The 26,571-nt window shown below is 35.1% G+C and overlaps 1 non-coding gene across 1 annotated transcript; it reads left to right on the top strand.

Annotated features, from left to right (window-relative positions):
* The first annotated feature begins 22,628 nt into the window (after window positions 1-22,628).
* On the top strand, window positions 22,629-22,759 carry LOC126002547 (small nucleolar RNA SNORA51). The gene has a single exon (XR_007493235.1). It is a non-coding gene; the product is annotated as a small nucleolar RNA SNORA51 (small nucleolar RNA).
* Window positions 22,760-26,571: the final 3,812 nt, after the last annotated feature.

The raw sequence follows: 26,571 nt of genomic DNA, 5'->3' as shown, positions 1-26,571 counted from the left end.
TGATTATGGTAGTTCTCTGTGTAGTTATTTATATACCTGCACTCACCACTCTTTGTGGTGAGCTTCATGAAGTGAGCTGGAAGTTCCAGACCTCCTCTCATTGTCTCTGAGGATTGTGGCAAAAATGACTTTTATTTTTCTTAAAACCCATAGATGAGTGAGACTATTCTGTGTATCTCTCTCTCCTTCTGACTTATTTCACTCAGCATGATAGATTCCATGTACATCCATGTATAGGAAAATTTCATGCATGACTTCATCTCTCCTGACGGCTGCATAATATTCCATTGTGTATATGTACCACAGTTTCTTTAGCCATTCGACTGTTGAAGGGCATTTTGGTTGTTTCCAGAGCCTGGCTATTGTGAATAGTGCTGCAATAAATATAGGTGTGAGGAAGGGGTTTTTGTATTGTATTCTTGTGTTCTTAGGGTATATCCCTAAGAGTGTAAAGCTGGGTCAAATGGGAGCTCAATTTCCAGATTTTGGAGGAATCTCCATATCGCTTTTCATAGAGGTTGGACTAGACGGCATTCCCACCAGCAGTGGATAAGAGTTCCTTTCTCTCCACATCCCTGCCAGCACTGATTGTTCTCATACTTTGTGATGTGCGCCAATCTCTGTGGTGTGAGGTGGTATCTCATTATTATTTTGATTTGCATCTCCCTGATGATTAGTGGCGAGGAGCATTTTTCATGTGCCTTTTGGCCATTTGTATTTCTTATATATCAAAGTGGCTGTTCATTTCTTCTCCCCATTTTTTGATGGAATTAGATTTTTTTTCTTGTAAAGTTCTGTCAGTGCCCTGTATATTTTGGATATTAGCCCCTTATCAGATGGGTGTTGGGTGAATAGTTTCTCCCACGCGGTGGGTGGCTCTTGTATTCTGGACACTATTTCTTTTGAGGTGCAGAAGCTTCTCAGCTTAATCTATTCACATCTATTGATCTCTGCTTTCACTTGTTTGGAAAGTGCAGTTTCCTCCTTGAAGATGCCTTTAGTCTCAATGTCATGGAGTGTTTTATCGACGTGTTGTTCTATATACCTTATGGTATCAGGTCTGATATCAGGGTCTTTAATCCATTTGGATTTTACCTTCGTACATGATGTTAACTGGGGGTCTATGTTCCCTTTTTTGCAAGTGGCTAACCAGTTCTGCCAGCACCACTTGTTGAAGAGGTTTTCCCTACTCCACTTAGCATTTCTTGCTCTTTTGTCAAAAATTAGGTAATTGTATGTCTGGGGAGCATTGTCTGAGAACTCAAGCTTATTCCACTTATCTAGGGTCTGTCTTTATTCCAATATTATGCTGTTTTGATAACTATTGCTTTGTAGTACAGTTTAAAGTTGGGGAAAGTAATGCCTCCCATTTTCCTTTTCCCTAAGAGTGCTTTAGCTATTTGAAGGTGTTTATTGTTCAAGATGAACTTCGTAAGTGTTTGATCCACCTCTTTGAAGAATGTCATGTGTATTTTTAAAGGGATCACATTAAATTTGTATAATGCTTTGGGGAGTATTGCCATTTTAATGATGTTAATTCTGCCAATCCATGAGCAGGGTATGTGTTTCCATTTCCGTGTGTCCTCTCCTATTTCTTGGAGCAGGGCTTTATAGTTTTCTTTGGATAGGTCCTTCACATCTTTGGTCAAGTTGACTCCAAGGTATTTGCGTTTGTGTGGCACTAATGTGAATGGGATTGCCTTCTTGACTTCCTTCTCTTCCCTATCATTATTGGTGTATAAAAAGGCCATTGATTTCTTTGTGTTAATTTTGTAGCCTGCCACCTTGCTATATGAGTCTATTGCTTCTAGAAGCTTTTTGGTAGAGTCTTTAGGGTTTTCTTTCTTTTTTCTTTTCTTTTTTTTTTTTTTTTTTTGGTTTTTGGGCCACACCCGGCGGTGCTCAGGGGTTACTCCTGGCTCTCTGCTCAGAAATAGCTCCTGGCAGGCATGGGGCACCATATGTGACACCAGGATTCGAACCAACCACCTTTGGTCCTGGATCAGCTGCTTGCAAGGCAAACGCTGCTGTGCTATCTCTCCGGGCCTGTCTTTAGGGTTTTCTAAGTAGAGTATCATGTCATCTGCAAACAATGAGAGCTTGACTTCTTCCTTTCCTATCTGGATTCCCTTAATATATTTTTCTTGCCTGATAGCTATAGCAAGCACTTCCAGTACTATGTTGAATAGGAGTGGTGAGAGAGGACAACCTTGTCTTGTACCAGACTTTAGAGGAAAGGCTTTTAGTTTCTCTCCGTTGAGGATAATATTTGCCACTGGCTTGTGGTAGATGGCCTTAACTATATTGAAAAAGGTTCCTTCCATTCCCATCTTGCTGAGAGTTTTGATCAAGAATGGGTGTTGGACCTTATCAAATGCTTTCTCTGCGTCTATTGATATGATCATGTGGTTTTTATTTTTCTTCTTGTTGATGTTGTGTATGATGTTGATAGATTTGTGGATGTTAAACCATCCTTGCATTACTAGGATGAAACCTACTTGGACATAGTGTATGATCTTCTCGATGATGCATTGGATCCTATTTGCCAGGATTTTGTTGAAGATCTTTGCATCAGCATTCATCAGGGATATTGGTCTGTAATTTTCTTTTTTGGCAGCATCTCTGTATGGTATTTGTATTAAGGTGATGTTGGCTTCATAAAAGCTGGTTGGGAGTGTTCCCAGTTTTTAAATTTCATGGAAGAGCCTGGCTATAATTGGTAGTAGCTCCTCTTGAACATTTGAAAAAATCTGGGCCTGGGCTTTTCTTTTTATGCAGATATTTGAATATAATTTCAATTTCCTCAGTAGTGATGGAGGTGTTTAGATATGTACATCCTCCTTACTTAAATGTGGAAGGTTATAAGTGTCCAAGAATTTTTCCATTGCTTCTAGGTTCTCATGTTTAGTAGCATAAAGGTTCTCAAAGTAGTCTCTGATTACTCTTTGGATCTCTGCAATATCTGTCGTGATCTCCCCTTTTCATTTCTAATACAGGTTATCAGATTTCTCTCTTTCTTTGTGAGTTTTGCCAATGGTCTATCAATCTTGTTTATTTTTTCAAAGAACCAAGTTCTGCTTTCATTGATCTTTCAGATTGTTTTTTAGTTTTCCACTTCATTGATTTCTGCTTTCAGCTTTGTTATTTCCTTCTGTCTCCCTATTTTTGGTTTCTTTTGTTGGTCATTTTCTAATTTTTTTTAGCTGTGTCATTAAGTTATTCAGGTATGCCCCTTCTTCCTTCCTGATGTGTGCTCGTAGAGCTATAAATTTTCCTCTCAGGACTGCTTTTGCTGTGTCCCATAGATTCTGGCAATTTGTGCCTTCATTATCATTTGTTTCCAGGAATGTTTTGATTTCCTTTTTGTTTTCATCTCGGACCCACTGGTTGTTCAGTAGCAGGTTGTCTAATTTCCAATTGTTAAAGTTTTTCTTCTGTGTGCTTTTGTAGTTCACATCTACACATCAACAAAGGTAGCCTGCAAGATTTCTATCCTCTTGATTTTATGGAGGTATGTTTTATGTGTCAGTATGTAGTCTATTCTGGAGAATGACCCATATACATTGGAGAAGAATGTGTATCCAGGTTTTGTTGGGGATGGATTGTCCTATATATCTACTAGTCCTCTTTCTTCCATTACTCTTTTCAGGGTTAGTATGTTTTTGTTGGGTTTCAGTCTGGTTGACTTATCAAGTGTTGATAGGGCCGTTTTGAGTTCTCCCACAATTATTGTGTTATTATTGATGTCTTCTTTCAGATTTGTCAGTAACTGTATTAGATAATTTTCTGGTCTCTCATTGTGTGCATATATGTTTAATAGTCTGATTTCTTCTTGTTGCACATATCCTTTGATTAGTACATAGTGTTCATCTTTGTCCCTTACCACTTTTCTGAGTATAAAGTTGGCATCATGAGATATTAATATGGCCACCTCAGCTTTTTTGAAGGTGTTATTTGCTTGGATGATTTTTCTCCATCCTTTGATTTTGAGTCTATGTTTCTTCTGTCTATTCAGATGTGTTTCTTGTAGGCAGCAGAAGGTTGGATTCATCTTTTTGACTCATTTTGCCACTCTGTGTCTTTTAATTGTGAATTTAGTCCATTGACATTGAGGGAGACGATTGTGATATGATTTGATGTCCTCTTTGTAGATAAGTTTGCTGTGTGTCTTGGTCTCTCTTGTCTTAAATTAGACCTTTTCCGTTTTCTTTTAAGGCTGGTTTTTTATCTGTGAAGTTTCTGAGCTGTTGTTTATCCATGAAACTATGTATCCTTCCTTCAAACCTGAATGTGAGTCAGGCTTGGTGCAGTATTCTCGGTGAGTCATTCATTTTATTCAGTCTTGTCACAATATTCCACCACTGTCTTCTGGCCTTGAGAGTTTCTTGTGACATGTCTGCTATAAGTATTAGGGATGCTCCTTTGAATGTAATTTCCCTTTTTGATCTTGCTGCTTTCAGTATTCTATCACTATCTCTGGGAATGTCATTGTAACGAGGATATGTGTTGGGGTGTTTTTCTTTGGGGTCTTTTAGCTGGTACTCTTCGGGCATGCAGGATTTGATTGCATGTAGTCTTTATCTCTGGGAGTATCTCTTTGATGATGTCTTTGACAGTTGATTCTTCCTGGAGATCTCCTACCTGGGTCTCTGGGATTCCAATGATTCTTATGTTGTTTCTGTTGAGTTTATCAAAGATTTCTATTTTCATCTGTTCGCATTCCTTGAGTACTTTTTCCATTGCCTGTTTGTTTGTCTCAAGGTTATTTCCCAATTTCTTCTGCTGTGTTTAGTTTTTCTGCATCACATCTTCCAGTACTTTGATTCTCTCCTCATCTGCTGTTACCCTGCTGGCGAAGCCATCCATTGAGATTTTCAGTTGAGCTACCATTTTTTTCAGATCTGTTATTTCAGTTTGTAATTTTCTGATTTCTCTCTTTGTGTTCTGTTCAGATAGATCTATGCTTTCTTTAAGTTCTACAAACATCTTTCATATTGCTATTTTAAGTTCCTTATCCTATAGGTTAATCAGGTTGTTGGAATTTATTAGGTCATTCGAGCTTTCGTCTTCATTCTCTGTGCATGGTGTTTTCCTGTGAGGTTTCTCCATTGTCACAGTTGTAGTGTGGTTTTTCCTGCATGTGTGGTGGGGTTCATTGGTTAGAAAGAATGCATAGCTGTGAAGTGAAGCGGAGCCCCTTGTTGACAGTTTTTTGGGGGTGCACTCCCTAGGCCTCTGAAGAGACCTTCAGATATTCAAGAAACACAGACAGGAACAGGAGAAATTTCCATTGAAGTCCTCAGAGTGATCAAAGGCACAGCAGGGCGGAGCCTCCGCAGGCCAGAGAGCTGAGCTTATTGGATGGTGACCCCCACAGCCAGAGTTTACTCACTGGGCAGCTTCAAAATGCAGTTTTTTGGGGATGTGCTCCCTAGGCCTCTGAGGAGACCTTCAGGTATTCAAGAAACACCATAATCTCTCTTCTTAATCTTTAGCTTTTATGATTAAGTTGATCTGCAAGTGAACCCACAGATTTACATTTCTAAGTTCCAGATGATGATGATAAAATTGAGATAAGACTGGGGCAGGTGGATTACCTGAGGGCTGTTAATAAGGAAGGAACTGTAATTATTCACAAATGTCTTGCTATGGGAGCTAGTAGTATCAAACTCAAAGGATTGTCTTTTGAATTACTAATAACGCATATCATTTGCTCATTATGCGCTCCATATACAAAACTGCTACTGTTTTTGTTATTATCTTTTTTTTTAAATTAAATTTATTTAAAAAACATGTATTAAATAGTTGCCAAAGTTGATCAAATTACATTTGTTTCCAGGTAAATGGGAACAAAATTATTATTTTTTTATTTTTTATTTTTTTAAATATAATTTTTATTTTGATCATAGTGGCTTACATATTGTTAACAATAATATTTTAGGTACATATTTACATAAAATCAGGGGGGATTCCCATCACCAAATTGTCCTCCCTACACCTCCGTTTTTGTCCTACCTCCCATATCCTCTTCCCTCACCCCCAGGGTTGCTAGAATATGTGGTCTCCTCTGTATCTAGCCTACTACTTAGTAGTCTTGCATCTGTTTGGTCCTGGTGCCTCCCTTATTTCTCCCTCTAACTGGGGGGCAGGACTAGCTAGTTCAAGTTACGTGGTTTTGTTTGAAGGAGAGAAAAGTAATAAACTGGGGTAAAAGTCTAATACGCCGAAAATAAGCGGAATTCTTCTAGAGGCTCTCATCATCGGTTTGAGAGTTGAAGGAGAGAAAAAAGGTGAAACATTCCACCAGTACGAAAAGAAGTGTCAAATATCCAGTGAGGACTCCAACAATAACGATAAGCACCAAAAAACAAACAAACAAACAAACAAAACAAAAACAGAAACAAAAATCACAAAACAAAACAAAACAAACAAAAAAACGCCATGGTCTTGATATAAGAAACATGGCATAGCATATAAAAAAAAGAACAGAAAGGAAGAGAAAGAATAAGTATAACTGGGGACAACAACTTCAATAATCACACCCAAACAGAGAAATTGACCAAAATTAGATTGGTAAATAAAAATAATAATAATAAATGAAGATAAAATAATACATAAAAAATAAACAATGTTTTGTGCTTTTTGTTTTTTTCCCTCCTGCCCTGGCACAGTAAATATCGGGGTCATTCGAAAAGGAATTCACTTGGTCTAAGAAATATGGGGTTTCTCCGCCCTTGGAGTGTATTGTCATGGGATCAACTATAGACTCTGTTCAGGATCATTTACTCTCCCGGTGGTGCTTTTGTGATGTTTGGAAGACCTCTGCTCTGTCCTGGGTGATACAATCAGGCCTCTGTGTCTAGGGATCTCAGTATCTGCACAGATCCAGGGGTGGGGTTTATGATGAAGTCAGTCTTTGTGGTTCTAGAAGTTCTGTTCCTTCAGTGTCATTTTAATCCATCTTCTGTGGTTGGTGATCTTGGTCTTTGCACTGAACCTAGGATGGCACCTAGGATAGTTTTTGTTATTATCTTTAGAAGAAATTGTGGTTAAAGATTTAAACTTTAGTTGAACAATTGAAAGGTGTATTTTTATATCTATGATCAGTTAACTAATGATATGCAAATACATAATCCTGAACTTTGCAGCTTTTACATAAATTTTTCCATCATAAGTTTTGTGATTTAGGGACTGGAGCAATAGCAATAGAGGACAATATATTTGTTTTTCATGTGGCTAACCTGGGTTCACTTCCTGGCATCCTATATGGTCTCCTGAGCCTGTCTGGAGTAATTTCTGAGTGCAGAGCCAGGAGTACCCCTGAACATTGTCCATGTGACCCTATAACCAAAAAGCAATGCTTATGATTTGATTCTTTAGTAATTTCACTCCATTTAACTGTCATATAACCTTATTTTTCAACTTATCATTCAAAAATTTATCTTCAGAGACTTTAAAAAAATTAATTTATTATTTTCCTATATATATCTGTAGAAAAAATATATGACAAATTATATGTTCTGACTTTTATTTGTTTGTTTTTGGGCTACACCCAGTGAGACTCAGGGGTTACTCCTGGCTATGCACTCAGAAATTGCTCCTGGCTCAAGAGACCATATGGGAGACTGGGACTGAACTGAGATCTGTCCCAGGTCAGCTACGTGCAAGGCAAACGGCTGCCCTATCGCTGTGCTAACACTCTGGCCTCATCTTCTGACATTTTAATAAGTATTATATTTTGTTATTTTTATAGATTATTTCTTGTGTCATATACTATTCAAACTTATTCTGCAGGGATATTATTGTCCCTTTTTCACAGAAGAGAAAACTGCAGTCCAAAGAAGCTAAATGGCTTATTCAAAATTATGCAACTAGCAAGTTTAATTTCTGCCATAGAAATATTTAAATAGGAACAAATATAGAATCAAGAAATGATCATGTTTATGAACTATCAATAGAGCTGGGACTAAAACTCTATCATACACACACATACACATAGCTATTAATTACTCTTTTCAGTATGTTCTAGTTATGAGAAAATTGTCCTATAAGTTAGGTACATAAAATAAGCCTTATTTATCAACATTTCTGATATTATTACTAAATAATATTATAATGATGGACAGTAGAGCTAATACATATGTGAAAGTTTTTACTATTAAATCATCATGTATTTAATACTTTAGTATATATAAAGTATAAATATTTTTAAGTGTTTGCAACAACTTATGAAGAGTTTTAAAATGTATTGAAATTGGAATTGTAACAACAAAAATTAACATTGCCTACCATAAGAACAGGATTTACCAATTAAACTCAGTACCTGAACACTCAAGGTTCTATCCATTATTATAAATACGTAAATTTAATTGTAAATTCTTAAGTGACTAAAAATATCAAATACATGTTTTTTCTTGTTAAATTATGTGAGTACCTTGTATATATACACCTTGTATTAGCTCCTTATCTGATGGGTATTGGGTGAATAGAGAGAGAGAGACAGAATAGTCTTACTAATCTATTTAAGAAAAATAAAAGGCATTATTGTAATAATACCCAGAGACAAAAGAGATGAGGGCTGAAAAACCGGCCAGGATATGAGACCTACCACAAAGAATGGTGAGTGCAGTTAGAGAAATAACTACACTAACAATTACCATGATAATGGTAGTGAGTGAGAGAAGTAGAATGCTTGTCTTGAATACAGGCAGTGGGTGGGAGAGGTTAAAGATGATGGACATGAGTGGTGGGAATGTTGTACTGGTAAAAGGGGGGGGGTGTTGTTGTTGTTTTTTATAACTGAAACCCAACTAGAAACATGTTTGAAATCATGGTGCTTAAATAAAGATATTGCCAAAACACTTAAAAAATAAAAACTGAGTGATTGAAATTAGCAACATTGCAGAGTACAATAAAAAAATAACAACTAAATAAAAGTTCTTTATTTGAAGGTTGAGATACTCTTCAAAGTATTTTAGGTCTTTTTCTTGATTTTGATTGGTTTTCTGTGTCTGTCTTCTAATTTAATTTATGAAAAAACTAATTTACAAAATAATTATATTACTTTAAGTCTATCTATATAAGGTCTTTAAAGACAGAATAAAAGACTGACAAAATTGATAGCAGCCACTTGTTCAAGATGCTTCATTATGGGCCATTTATAGGTCAGTAATCAGGATAAGTGATATCAAAGATATAAATAATTGAGTTGATGTAGTTCCTCAAAAAGAATCTTGATTTTTTTTTTATGAAGAAGACTGATATTTAGTGAGTGTAGTAGAACTGATGGATCAAGCTGTCAACGAAGCCAAAAAAACCTAATAAACAGTATTATGGCATTAAAAAATCTCTTTGATAAGAAAAAAATTAAAATAAGTTGGCTTGTTCTTAGTGTGATTATATAACATCATGTGCCAATTTTTGTCATTAAGCATATAACATATTGACCAATGAACTATAACATATTAATTTTTCCCATTTTAAATTTAGAAAATTCCTAAACATTATTGCAGGCTTTGTGTCAGAAAATTCTGCCAGATACGTTTTAGAATAAAGAAATTCAGATTGTGCATGTGGACTTAGGGAGGCCATTTTTAACCTATGTCAATTCTTGCTCCACAATAAGGACATAGATGCTCTGCTTCTCTCTGTGGCTATGCATTTATTCTACATAAGGAGCCCTATTAGAACATATAAAAAAATACCACCATACTTCAAAGAGAAAGAAACACAACCCCCCACACACACATTTAGTGAAAGATGCTACTTCTGAAGACACAACCTAGTATCTGTCACTATAAAGGAAATGTTGAGGATGTTCAAAAAATTCAAAAAAACTTGGAACAAAGGAATAATATCAAGAGGATATAAGATATCAACGAGAGAACATTAAACAGAAATAACAGGACTGAAAAACTTTGTAGACAAGATAAATACGTATTGGAAAGTTTCGTAAGCAGACTAGCAGCTGCTGAGGAAGAATCAGTGAACTTGAAAATAAGCTACATACAACAAAAGTTGGGAAGGGGTCTTAAAATAAATGAACACGATGGAAAAAATACTCAAGCAAACAAGGACAATAGATCTTTGGGATAAATTAAACAGGAACAACATAAGAATAATTAGGGTCCCAGATAGGTAGGGAGAAAATACCTAGGAAGATGCAACGGTTAAAGACATCATTGGAGAGAAGTTTCCAAAGCTGAAGAGTGCATGCACTCATGTTCTGAATAACTAAAGACTACCAGCTTAGTGATCCAAATAGAAGCATCTCAAAGTATATCCTAGTTACGGTGATGTGAACCATAGATATAAAATCTTGAAAGCAGCAAGATCAGAAAAGGGAAATTACAATCAAAGGAGCATCCTTAAGATTTATAGCATAACTGTCACAAGAAACCCTCAAGGCCCCAAGGCAGTTGTGGTATGTGGTGAAAAGAAAAATGAAACAAACACCTGGTCACAATTACTTCATATATCCAGACTTTCATTTAGGTATGAAGAAAGAATACACAGCTTCATGGATGAATAACAATTCAGGAAAACTACAGTCTCAAAACCAACTTTAAAACAAAAATTTTAAGGCAAAATTAACTTCACAAACACCGAACTTCTACAAAAATATGGCAAAAATACCATGACAATAATCTCTCTCAATGCCAATGGACTGAATGAATCAGTTATGAGACATAGAGTAGCAAAATGGATAAAAATTGAACTCAGCATTTTGTGTGTGCATGTATATACGTGTATATACTATATATATATATATATATATATATATATATATATATAAACTATATATATATAGTTTGGGGGCTACACCTGGTGAAGCTCAGGGGTTACTTCTGCCTATGCGCTCAGAAATTGCTCTTGGCTTGAGGGAACATATGGGATGCCAGGGGATCAAACTGCGGTCCATCCTAGGTTAGTGCGTGCAAGGTGCTTACCACTTGCGGCACGATCTAGCCCAACTCCCAAATATTTTTTATGAAGCTAATAGAACTATTGGCCAATATCCTTTATGAACACAGATGCAAAAGTCCTCAACAAAATATTAGGAAATCAAAAGGTCACACACCATGACCAAGCAGGATTCATCCCCCAAATTCAAAAATGGTTTAATATATGCAAGTCAATCAATAAAATTCACCATATCAATAAAAGAAAATTATATGATATATCAGTAGATGCAAGGAAAAACATTTGGCAATGTACAGCATCCATTCATGGTAAAATAGTTTGACAAGATGGAAATTGAAGGAACTTTTCTCAATATAGTTAACGCTATTTACCGCAAACCCTTAGGAAACATTATTTTCAATGGGGAAAAACTAAAATATTTTCCTCTAAAATCTGGCACAAGACAAGTTAGCCACTCTCACCACTTCTATTCAATATAGTACTGGAAGTACTTGAAATAGCAATTAGGCAAGAAAAATTTATCAAGGACATCCAGATAAAAAGCAAGAAGTCAAGGTTTCTGTTTTCAGATGATATGATACTATATTTAGAAATTCTAAGAACTCTACCAAAAATCTTCTAGAAACAATAGATTTGTATAGTAAATTGGCAGGTTACAATATAAATATGCAAAAATTCATGGCTTTGATATATTAAAATAATGAAAGAAATGAGAGATATTAAAAAACAATCATTCACAATTGTGACTCAGAAAGTCAAGTATTTTGGAGTCAACTTTACTAATGAGGTAAAAGACCTATATAAAGTAAACTGTAAAATACTGTTACAAGTGATAAAAGTGGACACAAAGAAATATAATCACATTCTTTGCTTATGGGTTGGGAAGAATTGCCATCATTAAAATGGCAATACTTTTTAAAGCATTGTACAGAGATATAATGCAATCCTGATAAGAAAATCCATGACATTTTTTAAGGGAAGTAGATCAAACACTTCTAAAATTTATATGGAACAATAAACCTTCAGAAATAAAGTAATTCTTGGTCTAAAGAGGATGGGAAGAATCACATTCCCAAACTTCAAACTGTACTATACAGCAATAGTCATTAAAACAGCATGGTACTGCAATAAATACAGATCCTCAGCTCAATAAAATAATCTTCAATATTCTTTTTTATTTTGATATTTTGGGTCACAGCCGGCAGTGCTCAGGGGTCACTCCTGGCTCCACGCTCAGAAATTGCTCCTGGCAGGCACGGGGGAACATATGGGATGCCGGGATTCGAACCACTGTCTTTCTGCATGAAAGGCAAACACCTTACCTCCATGCTATCTCCCCGGCCCCAATCTTGAATATTCTTATATTAAACCCTAAGTATATGAGCAATTAATCTTTGATAAAGGAGATAGAAATATGAGTGAAACATGGAAAGCCTCTTTAACACGTGGTGTTGGGAAAACTTGTTAGCTATATTCAAAAAAGTGAACTCAGTTGTCTCTTTAATACCATGCACAAAAATCAAATCAAATTGGATTAAAGATCTTGATATTAAACCTGAAACTAGAAGATACATAGAGAAAAAGTTTAGTCAGAATAGCCCATGCCATTGAAGTAAAAGGTATCTTCAAATATGAACTACCACTTACCTGGCAAGTAGAAGCAAAGATTACAAATGAGACTTCATAGAAAAAATAAGAAATTCCTGCACCTCAGAGGTAACTAGCATACAAAGACTTTGCACAAAATGGAAGAAACTATCAACAAGTAACCATCTGATATTAGGTTAATATCTGTGACATGCAAGGCACTGGTAGAGCTTGACAAGAAAATAAAATCTAACTCGACAAAAATGAACAGACATTTCCTCAAAGAATGAATACAGATGACCAGAAGGCACATGAAAAATGCTCTACATCATTATCATCATTAAAAATTAAAAACAACAATGAGATATTATTTCACACCACAGAGACTGGCACACATAAGAAAGAACAAGAACAGTGTTGGTGTGGCTTCTATGAGAAAGGGATTCTCATTCACTGTTGGTGGGAATATATAATGGTTTAGCTATTTTGGAAAACAATCTGCGCATTCCTCAGAAACTAGAAATTGAGCTTCTATTCCAACAACATTTTTTTTCTGGGAATATACCTTAGGGGCACAAAAGCAGAATGAAGAAAAGGCACCTACATTTCTATATTCATAGTAGCACTATTTTTAATAGCTAGATTCTGGAAATGCCCAATATCAGATGAATGGATAAAAGAACTGTAGTAAATCTACACAATAAAATACTGCAAATTTTAGAATATGGAGATTATTATGCTGTGTGAAATAAGTCATTTGTGGTATACAAGAAAAAAGATAGTGTCATAATAGTAACCAGAGATAATAGAAATGAGGGACAGGAGGACCAGTCTATGTAGGATGCTTGCCATAAATATAATTAGGGGAATGCAATTAGGGCAGAAAAGCAACCTCTATGACAGTGCTAGTTGGAAAAAATCACTTTGAACAGGAACTTGATACTAAAAGAAGATAAATTAATAGGCATGATACCCCTTCAGCAACAATATGAAAATCATGGTGTCTAAAACAAAATAAATGGAAGAAAGAGTGAGAGCGAGAAGGAGAACAGAGAGGGAAGAGAGAGAGGTAAAATGTCTGCTTCAGAAGCAGGCAGTGGGAGGGTGGGAGGAAAATTGGGGACATTGGTGGGGAAAATGTGCATTGGCTAAGGGTGTTGTGCTTTGTTATGACTGAAACTTAATCATAAATAACTTTAAAGTTGTGAGAAAATTCTCAACTGTATTATGAAGCACCTTGTAACCACAGTGTTTAAATAAAGTAATTTAAAAAAAAGAAATTAAGATTTTGGAACTGCCAAACTCTAGAGGGCATTAAATATATTCAGTTATTTGGGCTGCCAAACTGTAAGTATTATTATTTAACCTCTTTTCATTTTAGTTTCCTCAATTTTAATAAATAGAAGTAAATGACTTCTGATTCCAAATATGACATAACAATAGTCATTATACCAATCTTTTCATAGTTAATAATTATAATAGTGAAAAATTGTATGAAGCTGCTCCTTAGGACACTAGACAACAGTTCAGTCCTTACGAAAGAAAGAAAGCATGTGGTATTTATTCCATCTTTTTGCCTAGAAGCTTTTTCCAAACTGTGGTGTAGAAGGCAGAACCCAGGGAACAATAATCTATTTGGCAAAAACAAACAGAAGTGTTTGGAACAGCTTGGATGAGTGGAATTTGTCGAATAGGAGGTTTAAATAGAAGGAAGTATGCACAGGAGAAATGTAAATTTGAATAGGGATTAAAATTTAGGCATAAATTTGAATAGAAATTTAAATTTAGGGATTACCTATTAAATATTTGATGAAATATTCAGCTGTGTAAATACAGAGTAAGACTCCAAGAAACCTGAAAAAAAGAATAGAGGATTGTGAACTTAACATAAAAACTAGACACTAGACTGCATTGGGAGACATTGTAGTAGGACAATTAAGAGATCTAATTGTATATTTTAAACATTCTATTTATATTTCAGAAACATCACATTTCAGAAAAAGGCTTATTCTTTCTTGGAATGCTCAAAAATAACACAACCTAAAATCAAGTCTCAATTTAATTGATGGATTAAGTTGAACTGTCTAAATATCAACTACATGACAGAATAAATCTGAACACTAATACCACACTCAAGTGGTGTGAGTAAATTGAAATTTTCAAAAATTATCACTCAAAATGTTTATACACAACGAAAGCAGTATTAAATAACTGATAACAAAGAAAATAAATGCTATCTATGGATCCAAAACGACACAGATGTTAAACTTATTTTCCTAGGACTTTAAAATACTTATTAAAATATGTTGGGGGATTAAAAAAAATGGACACAATAAAGTAAAGATGAAGAATCTCGTGGAAAAGGAAACTAGAATAGACCAAATGAACAGCATTGAAAAAATATGGAACCTGAAATAAAAATTTTCTTGACTGTATTTTCAACATATATTAGATATAATAGAAGAAAGTATCAGAACATTTATAAAGAGATAATTATTTTTTAGACTGAAGTTCGGGAAGGGCTAGAACATAAAGGATAGAAAACTAAAAAGACTCAGTGACTGTGTGCCACTTTTTCCAGGTTCTACATCTTTGAAATTTGAATCTCTAAATTAAGAAAGACAGAGACAGAAATGGAGAGATGGAGTGAGACAAAGAGAGATGAAAATAAATATTTGAAAAATATATTTTCAAATAATGGTATAGTTTTCTAAATTTAGTAAAATTATCAACCTAAATCTAGAGATCTAAGGCAAATTTCTGATCAGGCTATATATTAAAAGATAATAGGCACATTATAAAATATCAAAGATAAAAGGTAAATCTTCAGATTCTAGAGAAGAATATATAAAATCACTGGTTATCAGAAATAATAACATCGGGGCCAGAGTGGTGGCGCAAGCAGTAAAGCATCTGCCTTGCCCACGCTAGCCTAGAATGGACTGTGGTTTGATTCTCCTGGGGTCCCATACAGTCCCCCAAGTCAGGAGCAATTTCTTAGCCCATAGCAAGGAGAACCACTGAACATCACCGGGTATGGCCTAAACCCCCACACCCCCAAAAGAAATTATAACAGCTAGGAGAAAATAGGACTATACTTTTCTAAAAAAATAAATTCTGAAGAAAAAAAAATATTACTATGGAATAAAGATACAAACAAATAAGTTAAAGAGAAGATTTTGAAATAGTATCATGCCACAGTTATTAGTTTACAATAAAGGCCTATTCAGTGAAGGAAAGCACTTATTTCCCTAAATTATCTGTTCTATAACAATTAAGTCATTATTTGAAAAACTTAATTTAATATCTATCTTACATATATTTAATAAATAAAAATAAGTTGAAATGAATCATTAAAAATAAAACAAATCCAAAAATGTATATATTAAAACACAGAACAATATCTTCATTTCTTTCACATAAGCTTTTTAAGTAAAAAATTGAAAATATTCACTCTAAAGGAAAACATTGAACTTTATTTGAATTTTTATTTCTAATGAAAGTAATACTCTATTAATAGAAAGACAAATATTGATGACTTTATTCATATGTGGGATATAAAGAAGAAAAGCAAGGAAAGAGACCAAACAAAACCAGACCTTCAGACCCAGACTGTAAACTTGAGGTTATCAGAACTCTGGGGCCGGGTTGAGGATAAAATAAACTGAAGAAGAGAGATATTGGTATTTTAGTTAGAGGCAGTATAGTAATAAATTATATATAAACATTGTTAGATAATGGTCCTAAAATTTAAGCAGTCTTTTAAGACAAGGTTACTTCAAATAAACCAATTATACAACACTTCACTAAGAGCAACTATTTTGCCATAGGAAGAAAATTTCACACATATCTAACAAAGTACTGATATCCACAATATTAATAACTCCTAAAATAATATGACAAATAGTAACCATGATATAAGTAGCATCAACCAAAAATAGGCAAAGACCTCTAATAATACATCCCAAACAATGCAAGTTGCAATTGAAAAGTAAGCTAACGGAAATTTTCACAGCATGACTCATCAGTGAAATATAAATTCAAAGCAAAATAAAATAGCACCACACACCCATAAACACAGATAATTTTTTAAAAGGTGATGATGTAGAACAACTGAAATTCTTCTGCATCATTGATGGAATGGTAAATGGTGCAACAATTTCAAAAAATGGCAGTTCTATCCAATGAAATGAAAATATAAACTATAGCCCAACATTTATTATTTAGTTCAAGAGAAATAAAATAAATAAATAAAATAATTTAATCACAAAAATATTTTTCAATGCTAATGACAGCAGCTAGTAGAAAATACATTAACTAGTAGCAACAGCTGAAAATTAAAAATAACTTAAAGTGGAAAATGAGCAAACAAATTGTACGTAAATACACATAGTTTAATGCAATACGTTACAAAATAGATAAACTCTAAAACATCTTCATAAAATAAATTATACATAAAAGAATATATCATGTATTATTGGAGGTTTCTATAGTTTTAAGACAGGGTAAAGGACAGTCATAGAAGTCAGGAAAGTAGTTGTTTCTGGAGATGGTTCTGGAAAGAGAAATGAGGGCTGATGATGATGAATATTGGAGATGATGCATATTTTATGCACTTGTCAAACTCATTTTTGGGGAAGGGGGAACAATTGGTGTATGCTCAGGGCTAACCCCTGGTTCTGACTCAAGGATCAAGTCCATCTGCATCTCTGGGGATGCTATGCGATGCTGGTAATTAAAGCCAGGTTGGCCACCTACAGGGTAAACACGCTGCCTGCTCTACTACCACTCTGGTCCAGTCAAATTCCTTTTACAAATGTGCATTATACTTCAATTTAAGAAGATAGAAAATTGATCTAATAATAATAATAATTTTAGAAAAGTTTTATGAGGATTAGATAAGTATGCATATGTAAAATGTATAGTGTCTTATAATAATGTCTGATAAACTATAAGTAGTATATAAGCATTAGAAATTAATGTTGTACTTTCTAATGTTCCATTCATTTATTATACTTATGTGTAATTCTAAAAAATTTGCAAACATTTGAAATTTCAGAATGTAGGGGAAAAAACCCACGTCTCAAAATCAGACATTTCTGTTTTTTTTCCCAGTAGGTTGTTCAAAAGGTATTGCAGCTATATCTACTCGTGAAGCCTCTTGACATTATGCAAATTCTTCATCTGTGGTTTCTCTGCCAGCTGACTTTAAATGACTGAAAATTTCCTTCTCCATTCAATTGTCTATAAATTTAAGTACAAGTAATTAATTCCTTGATCAAATGGTATAGAATTAGACTGCTCTCATTGTTCCTTCCCTTCAAGAGATCTTAAGCTTCCACAAAATACAACATTTATAGCATATTTAAAGAGAAAATAAGGTGGTTTAGACATGGTTTTAGGTATCACCCTTAAAATCTATAGTTCCAAGCACATATCTGATAAAATAAAATAAAATTATCATTTTCTTGATTCCTTAGGGAATTATTTCATCCACATGCATAGTGCATAAGTGCCAGTATTTTAGCCACATGGGAATAGGAAATTTACAGTAGTGTTGATCTTAAATCTGGGGGCATATTATTTTTTTAAAGGAATTTATTTATTTTTCTTTTTATCTGCTCTGGGGCCACACCTAGAGATGCTCAATAGTTATTCGTGGCTCTGTCCTTAGAAATCACACCTGGAGGGTTCAAGGTGACCACATGGGGTATGGGGGATCAAATTTTGATTGGCCATATATAGGGCAAGTACCTGCCCATGTGCTGTTTATCCAGCCCTGGAATTTGATTTTTTTTATCCTTCTGGTTTGGAAAAATAATTCACTGACAGATGCTGAGGAGTAAAGAATAAATGGTAAAATAGCAGATAGAAGAGAAGAATAAATGGCAAAATAACAGCGTTACTTTTAAAATATCACTGAGTGTGAGACTCAATTCAACATAATTTGGGGTAGTCTAAACTGTTTTCATAAAGATTCAAAGTTTCATATATATTATAACCTGTGTTATGTGGATATAGTTTCCAGGGCAGTATTTGTTGAGTAGATACTAGCTCAGATTAAAGAAAAAATTGGGCAGGAGAAATAATACAGCAGGCGAGGTACACGTTTTGCACATTAGACCCAGAATTTATCTTCAGTAACATATATGGTCTCTCAAGATCCACCAGGAGTGATCCCTGAGCACAGAACTAGAACTAGGAATAAACTCTCAGTACTGCCAGATGTGACCCAAATTCCTGCCCCCAAAGAAGAAACTCAAATCAACACCCAAATAATTAAATTGGCAAAATTAAAGCCTCATTCCAACTCTTATTTTGGTTTAATTCCACTCTCTCACAAACTAGATGTTATAAAATGTCCACCAGTAGACTGGCAGTAGAATCATTAACCATTGCTACATAATTGTTATGTTTGATCAAGCAAAGCAGAACAGCTGGCCTAGATACTAGTCTGTGCTCCATTTTAAATGAGAGGTTAGAGTTAACAAATATTCTTTATATTCCTCCTCTTCGTTTTCTTTTCAATTGCTTGAAATATGGGATAGTCTGTCCTCTGTGTTCAAAGATAAGCCAACATGTTATGAAGTCCTTTGCCAAGAAAAATTATTTTTTTTAACAATCGTTCTTTCAAGTCTTTGGAATTGCATCACTTAAGAGAGTTACATTAAAAAAAAAGAAGACACCTTTCCCCTACTAATTGGTCCCAATTATTAAATGAAATCTGCTGATTCTCAGCTTCCTAAGAACACATTACAAAACTCAACTAGAAATGCCTCCATCCTATAATTATAAAGATTTCAGTTTCAAGACCACGTTTAGAAAAATTATTCAGAAAATATTGTTTCCCAAACTAACATATATATTGGAATATTAATTTATTAAAAACAATTTCTGAATATTTAAATTCACTGAAACAGGGATCGCTATTTGTTTGCCAGTAAGTTGTTTATAATACATAAAATTGCAGCCAATAATATCCAGACTCTTTGTGTCATTTAATTAGAGTAACTCTAGAAATTTTTTTCTCAAAAATATACAAAATTGATTTACTGAACAGGCTGGGAAATGTCATGCCTGTGGGCTGTCTACCGGTCCATGAACTCATGTGGTCTGCCCTGATACATTACAGGATAGTCTCATAATCTCTTAATCTCATAATCTCATAATATCTTGAGATTATGTAGGCCCACAAACCTACATTCTATACTCCAAGAATGATATCAAGATTCAAATGGTCTTTGACAGAAAAAGTTTCCCCAATCTGAAGTAAATCCGGAACCTGACTTCAGGAAACATCAATTTATTAATCCCCAAGATCTAGCCACACACTGAAACAGCAAACCTCAGTTGTTTAATTCTTTTACAAGGTCAAAAGCAGCATTAGTCATATATTATTAGTTTAGGCAAGGCAGCAAATACACACCAATGACAACAACAAAAATTCAAACAAACAAAAAATTCCTCCTAAACATACAATGAATCTACAAAATACAGAGAAGCTAGAATGTAATTGTCTAATATTAAGTTTTTGGTAACTCATCTATATCAAAGGCATGCACCTTGACTACATTTGCTAACTACTAGTTACTTCATTCTATAAACTTTTCTTTTTCCAAAAGCCCAAAGTTGTGGCTTGAGTGATCTCACTTCCTCCCTTATCCACCCTAATTCCAAATTATTGGTTTTAATATGCGAATGAAGAGAGGACTCTGACCCTCATCAAATCGTGGACATCTTATTCTCAGATCTTGATAAAGGAAAATACTCAAGCCTATGCTATCCTCCTCTTCCTGCCCCTTACCTCTGACATTTCTGTGTAACCAAGTAAGTTAGGATCTGGAAGTGGTTTAACAAATGATAACTGTTCCTGAGGTGTGTTTTGTAATCAGGTTAAGAAGCCCAAGGGCTAGACAGTAAGTATATTACTCTAGTTGAAGAAATATCGATGGAGGCTTGCCAAATGGAGTCAGTGTAGGTGAATGCTGTAGGCATTCCTAGCCATCAGCATTACTACATTGTTTGGGACAGACATAAGAAGTTCACTACTACCAGAACAGTTTTTTCCTCCAAATCAAATCAAAATATTTTTTATAAGTACAAGAATTTCTCAATTTTTATGCAAAAAATAGTAATATTAAACAGTTTTGACTAAGAGACTAATTTTAGAGTACCGATAATTGTAATACAGAAACATTTTTGTTTGTAAAATATAAGCACTAACAAAAGTATAAATGTCATACATGTGTATACATGTCTAATACTATAACCAGTGAGAAAATCCTGACCAGAATAAACCTTAAAAATGTCTAAAATTTTTTTTAACTTACTCCTACAAGTTAAATGTATTGGGGCAGTGTGTGTGTGTGTGTGTGTGTGTGTGTGTGTATGTGTGTGTGTATGTGTGTGTGTATATATATATATATATACGCTATATTTTCTTTTTTATTTTTATGTTTATTATTAACTATTTAAAAAGTGTGGCAAAATCTCAATAATTTTGAATGAGGAGAAAAAACACATTCTTAATTATTCAGCTTAACTCTGTAATTGTTCAACGAATTCAGTTCAACAAATTCTAATTGCTTTTCATTGTTTTGAAGAATGAGAAAGAAAACCTTGTTTATGCTGATAAGTAGGATCACTGGTTCTTTGGAACACAGTAGTTAGTGTTCTCATGTGGCACTGCATATTTAATATGTGATGGCGGTGAAGACAAGCTCTCTGTGATATTATCCCCACCTGCTGGCAATTTAGGATATTGCCCCTAAAAATCTCTGATGACTGGAAATTGTATAATGTTTTCACTACTGTTGTAGTCTTACTTGGTGTGAGGCTATATACACGAGACATTATTGAAATGCTTATCTTGTATCTTTTCTCACAAAGCTTGTACACCTGCTTCTATCACTTTGGGTTTTTTTGTTGTTGTTGGTTGGTTTGGTTTTTTTGGCCACACCCGGCGGTGTTCAGGGGTTACTCCTGGCTGTCTGCTCAGAAATAGCTCCTGGCAGGCACGGGGGACCATATGGGACACCGGGATTCGAACCAACCACCTTTGGTCCTGGATCGGCTGCTTGCAAGGCAAACGCCGCTGTGCTATCTCTCCGGGCCCTGCTTCTATCACTTTGGAATGTTTAGGATTTTGCCTTCTTTCCTTTCTTTGACTTCCAAACTGTGTTTTTTTTTTTTTTTTTTTTGGTACTTAAATGACTTGACTGACAGGTTCAGATAACAACGTTTTAAAGAAATTCATGGGTTTGCTAAAGTTTCAGTACAATACAATAATTGACATATCTCCTAAGAACTTTCATTTGTGTCTCTTCATGTCCTCCTGTTTCAAGGTAGTATTAACAGATTTACCTCCCTCAAATTAGCCTCCTGTTTTCTTTCTAGGTTAAAAACAGCCTGCAGCTTCCCTGGTTCTATACTAGGTAATCTGGTCTCTAGATATACAACTCACTAATCCTGTTCTCAGAAAGGCTTGGCAAAAGCCTTCTTGCTTAAGCTAACACTTAAGAAGGACTATCTAATTATTTTATTTTTTTGCCACACCCAGTGCTGCTAAGTAATTACACTCTTGACTGTACTTTTAGGTCCATATGTGGTGCTGAAGATGAACCAGGGTTGGCTGCATGCAAGGTGAATGTTCTGCAAACTGTATTCTCTCTCATTCTTCTATTAGTTTTTTTTCCGTGAATCTAAGGCTCCTAATTTTACTATTGTTTTTTTTTTAATATAAATTTTTTTATTTAAAGGTCATGCCTCACATAGTTGACATAGATAATCATAATATATTTGTTTCCAGATAAGTGTGGTCAACATTATTAAAATATAAAAAAAGAAAAGAAAGAAAAAGAAAAAATAAAGGAGTACAGCAACAAGAAAACTTGTGGGAAAAAAAGATCTCAAGTCAATCCTAAAATTCTTTGTTTGAATAACATAACCCTAACCAAAAGATGTACTAACTCAAATAACACTCATCTTGGTTAGTGATTTCAGAAGAAAAAAGATCATATTCTAGCATAAACACATTTTTGGTGTTGGCAACAATTGTTTTTTTTAGTGTAAGGTTGAGTTCTTAAATAGAAAAAAAAAGAAAAGAAAAGAAAAGATAAGGCCTCCCAATGCTTATCACAGACTGTTCTTTACACTAACTGTATAGAAAGAGGAGGTATAGTAAATGCACCCCATATACACCTCAACCCAGGCCCTTTGCCTAGTCTGTATTGTGAATGGGGGGACAAAACAAAAACAAAAACAAAAAATTCCCTGAAAAGTAGGGTCAGGAGAGCAAAAGGCTAGATTTAATAAAATATTTTATTTAGGGAAAAGCAAAGGAGGGGCAAAGAAAACAGGGAAGCTCCCAGATTATGGAAGGGGGTTCCTAAATTAAGATTTTAAAGAAAGACTGAAGTTCTTCACTCTTTAAACAAAATTTTGGGGTTTGTTTTGTTTTGGAGTCACACCAAGCAGGATTCTGGCCTTACTTTTCTGCACTCAGGCACCTCTTCTGGCAGGGCATGGCACTCCATTTGAGATGACGTGGGTGAAATATTGCTTCTAAAACAAGTGCCCAAACTACAGTATTATGCCTCCAGCCCCCCTTTTATGCCTTTTTAACAAAGGTGGGTGGGTGAGCATTTCTTTATTATGTTCTAAGAATGTTAGCCATTTAAACATGAGACAATATACTGAGATAATTACCTTCAGATGTCTTGGACCAGAAAACCCAGGTCATTCAGTTAATCACGCCTTCCTTGTGACTTTTTTGAAAAGGTCATATTTGTAATCTCACCCTTCTGTTCCTTTTTTGTCTCTAATACTACCATGAAAGGTTATGCTTTGCAAGCTCAAATAATTATATGCACTTACCCTACCCTCAGTTCACATTAGTCCTAAGTATAGTAAAAATCACTTGCTTTTCTAGTTTTTATGTTATTTTACTTTGGCTTTTGGACTAAATTCAAGACTTACTTTTCAGGTTCTGTGCAGGAATGACTCCTGGTGGTAATTAGGGAACCATACGTGGTACTAAGATTGATTGAATCAGAGAGAGTATATCCTTATTCTCTATATTATCTTTCCTGCGCCTGCTCTTTATTTTTGAGTTTCAAGTTATATATTACTTTCTTCAAGGGAGATGCTACCCTAAAATCTAATCTCAAAACAGCAAGACTGTTCTTTCTCTTCTAAGTTTTTATCCCTGCCATGGAACCAGTAGATTATAAACTTCTAAGGGCAGAGACTGGGTTGTCATAACCTAAGCCTCAGCCCATACCAACTGTTTTCAGGGCTTATTCCTGGCTGGCTCCTGTGCTCTGAGATCATACCTGGTGGTACTCAGGGACATATATGATACTGAGGACTAAACCAGGACCAGCTGTTTACAAAGCAAATACTTTAACTCTTTGTATTATCTTTGGACTCTGTGGGCTGTCTTTTATAAGGACACTAATCCTGTATTACAAAGCTATAGTCATTAAAACAGCATAGGATTGGAATAAAGACAGATCCTCAGATCAGTAGAATACACTAGTGTATTCAAGACTGTCCCCCAGACATATAATCAATTAATCTTTGATTAATGGATTAAAGAATTCAATATCAGACCTGAAGTCATAGGGAATATAGACAAACATGTAGGTAAAACACTCCAAGACATTAGGACTAAAGGCATCTTCAAGGAGGAAACAGTACTCTCCAAACAAGTGGAAGCAGAGGTAAACTAATGGGACTATAGTAAGCTGAGAAGTTAGGAAGTAATGCCTAGGATACAAAAGCCACCCACAGTGAAAGGGGCTAATATCTAAGATAAACAAGGTCCTTCAAAAATCCCTTCCTAACACATATATTCATTGCAGTGCTATTTACTATTGCCAGACTCTAGAAACAACCAAGATACCTTCAACAGATGAATGGCTAATAAAACTGGGGTACATATATAAAATGGAATATTATGCAGCTGTCATGAGAGATAAAGTCATGAAATTTTCTATACATGATTGTACATGAAATTTATTATGCTTAGTGAAATAAGTTATAGGGAAAGAGAGGGACACAGAATAGTCTCACTCATCTATGGTTTTAAGAAAAATAAAGGACATTATTGAAATTATTCTAAGAGATGAGGCCTGGAAGGACAGGCTCATGATATGAAACCACAAGAATGGTGAGTGCAGTTAGGTTAATAACTACACTAAGAAAAAAATCATAACAATGTTAATGAGTGAAGGAAGTTGAAAGCCTATCTCAAATACAGGCTCGGGGGAGGTAGGAGGAGGGAGATGCAGAGCATTGATGATGAAAATGTGGCACTGGTGAAGGGGGTATTCTATTTATGACTGAAACCCAACAACAATCATGTTTGTAATCACGGTGTTTAAATAAAGATATTATTAAAAAATAAAAATATAAATAAAATTGGGGCCGGCGAGGTGGCACTAGAGGTAAGGTGTCTGTCTTGCAAGCGCTAGCCAAGGAAGGACCGTGGTTCGAGACCCCGGCGTCCCATATGGTCCCCCCAAGCCAGGGGCAATTTCTGAGTGCTTAGTCAGGAGTAACCCCTGAGCATCAAACGGGTGTGGCCCCCCAAAAAAACAAAACAAAAAATATATATATATAAATAAAATTTAGAAAAAGAAAACTAATCCTATTTATGAAAGTTCTACCTGCCTAACCTAAACACTTCCTTCTAGTATCTTCACCTTTGGAGAGTTAGAATTTTAATATGTACTTTTGGGAAGGCAAAAGACATTCAAACCCTAATAATTTTCCTACCATTATATTGTGTTTCCTTCTGTGAGTTTTTTTATTTTCATCCCCTGTTCTTGGTTTTTGAAATTGTCTGATAGGATCTGTATAGTCAGGCATCTCAGTAAGGTGGAAAGGCAGCCTCCAGGCCACTCCACAAATCCTAGCCCTACAGCTATTCCATCCATCTTTACAAGTGTCCTTCAGGTTTCCTGACTCAGATTCCTAAGACCATATACAAACAGCTGCCAGGAGACCTGCAGCTTCAGGCCTATTGAATTACAGTCTGAAGTCAACTGAAGGAATGGAGGAACCACAGAATCCTCTCTCCCCCCTTCCCCCCCCTCCCCCCGCCAATTACCACTTTTCATCTTTAATCTCCCACCTCCCACTAATGGCTAGGCCAGCTATCCCCCAGAGATTCTGAGAGATAGTCTTGGCCCCAGGTGGCCTTTTTTCAGGTCCACTTGTAGCCAGTTTAAAAGGAATAGAGTAAGGAATGAATAGGAAGCAAAGAATTCCCTTTTCTCCAAGAATCCGTGGTTGATATTCCTTAATCCCAGTTAAAAATCATTAAACAAAAATAAGTTAATAGAAAACATAGATATAATAAACATAATTAAATTTCCAATAATTTCTGGTGACATTAAAAATTATTCACCTTGGTTTATTGTATTTGCCAAGGATTATTTTATTTCAGTTGCTTTCTTATTTTGGTTTTTGGTTTTTGGGTCACACTGAGCAGCACTCAGGGGTTACTCCTGGCTTCATGCTCACAAATTGCTCCTGGCAGGCACCGGGGACCATATGGGATGCTGGGATTCGAACCACTGTCCTTCTGCGTCTAAGGCAAATGCCTTACCACTGTGCTATCTCTCCTGCCCCATCAGTTACTTTCTTGATTGATGCTATAGTATCCTATAATGGTTTAAAAAGGTGTTAGTCTTATCAGTTTGTACTTTAATTTTATGAATAGTTTAAAAATATGAATGTAAACAGGTTCATTTTTTATTTTCATACATACAGATTTCTTGCCTTTTAGTGTGCCTGCCTTAGGAGATTTAAGACGCGATATCTTTCTATAAAATGGCATCCTAAAATCTCAGACCTGATAAGTTAATGTGCAGTTTTATTAATTCAAACAAGCTGTGGTATAGAACACTTGCTAATTTTTCTCCATTAGGTGATGAGGCCTTTACTTTGAGGTCAAAAAAGGACAAATGATTCATTTGATCATAGAATAATATTGTGATTCAGAGTTGCATGTTGTTCTTCCACTTCCACATTGGGGCCATTAGTTGATATAAA

Source organism: Suncus etruscus, chromosome 2 (genome assembly GCF_024139225.1).
Source record: "Suncus etruscus isolate mSunEtr1 chromosome 2, mSunEtr1.pri.cur, whole genome shotgun sequence".
Lineage (NCBI taxonomy): Eukaryota > Metazoa > Chordata > Mammalia > Eulipotyphla > Soricidae > Suncus > Suncus etruscus.
Note: the sequence above shows the minus strand (reverse complement) of the source record. Positions and strands in the feature narration are given on the sequence as shown.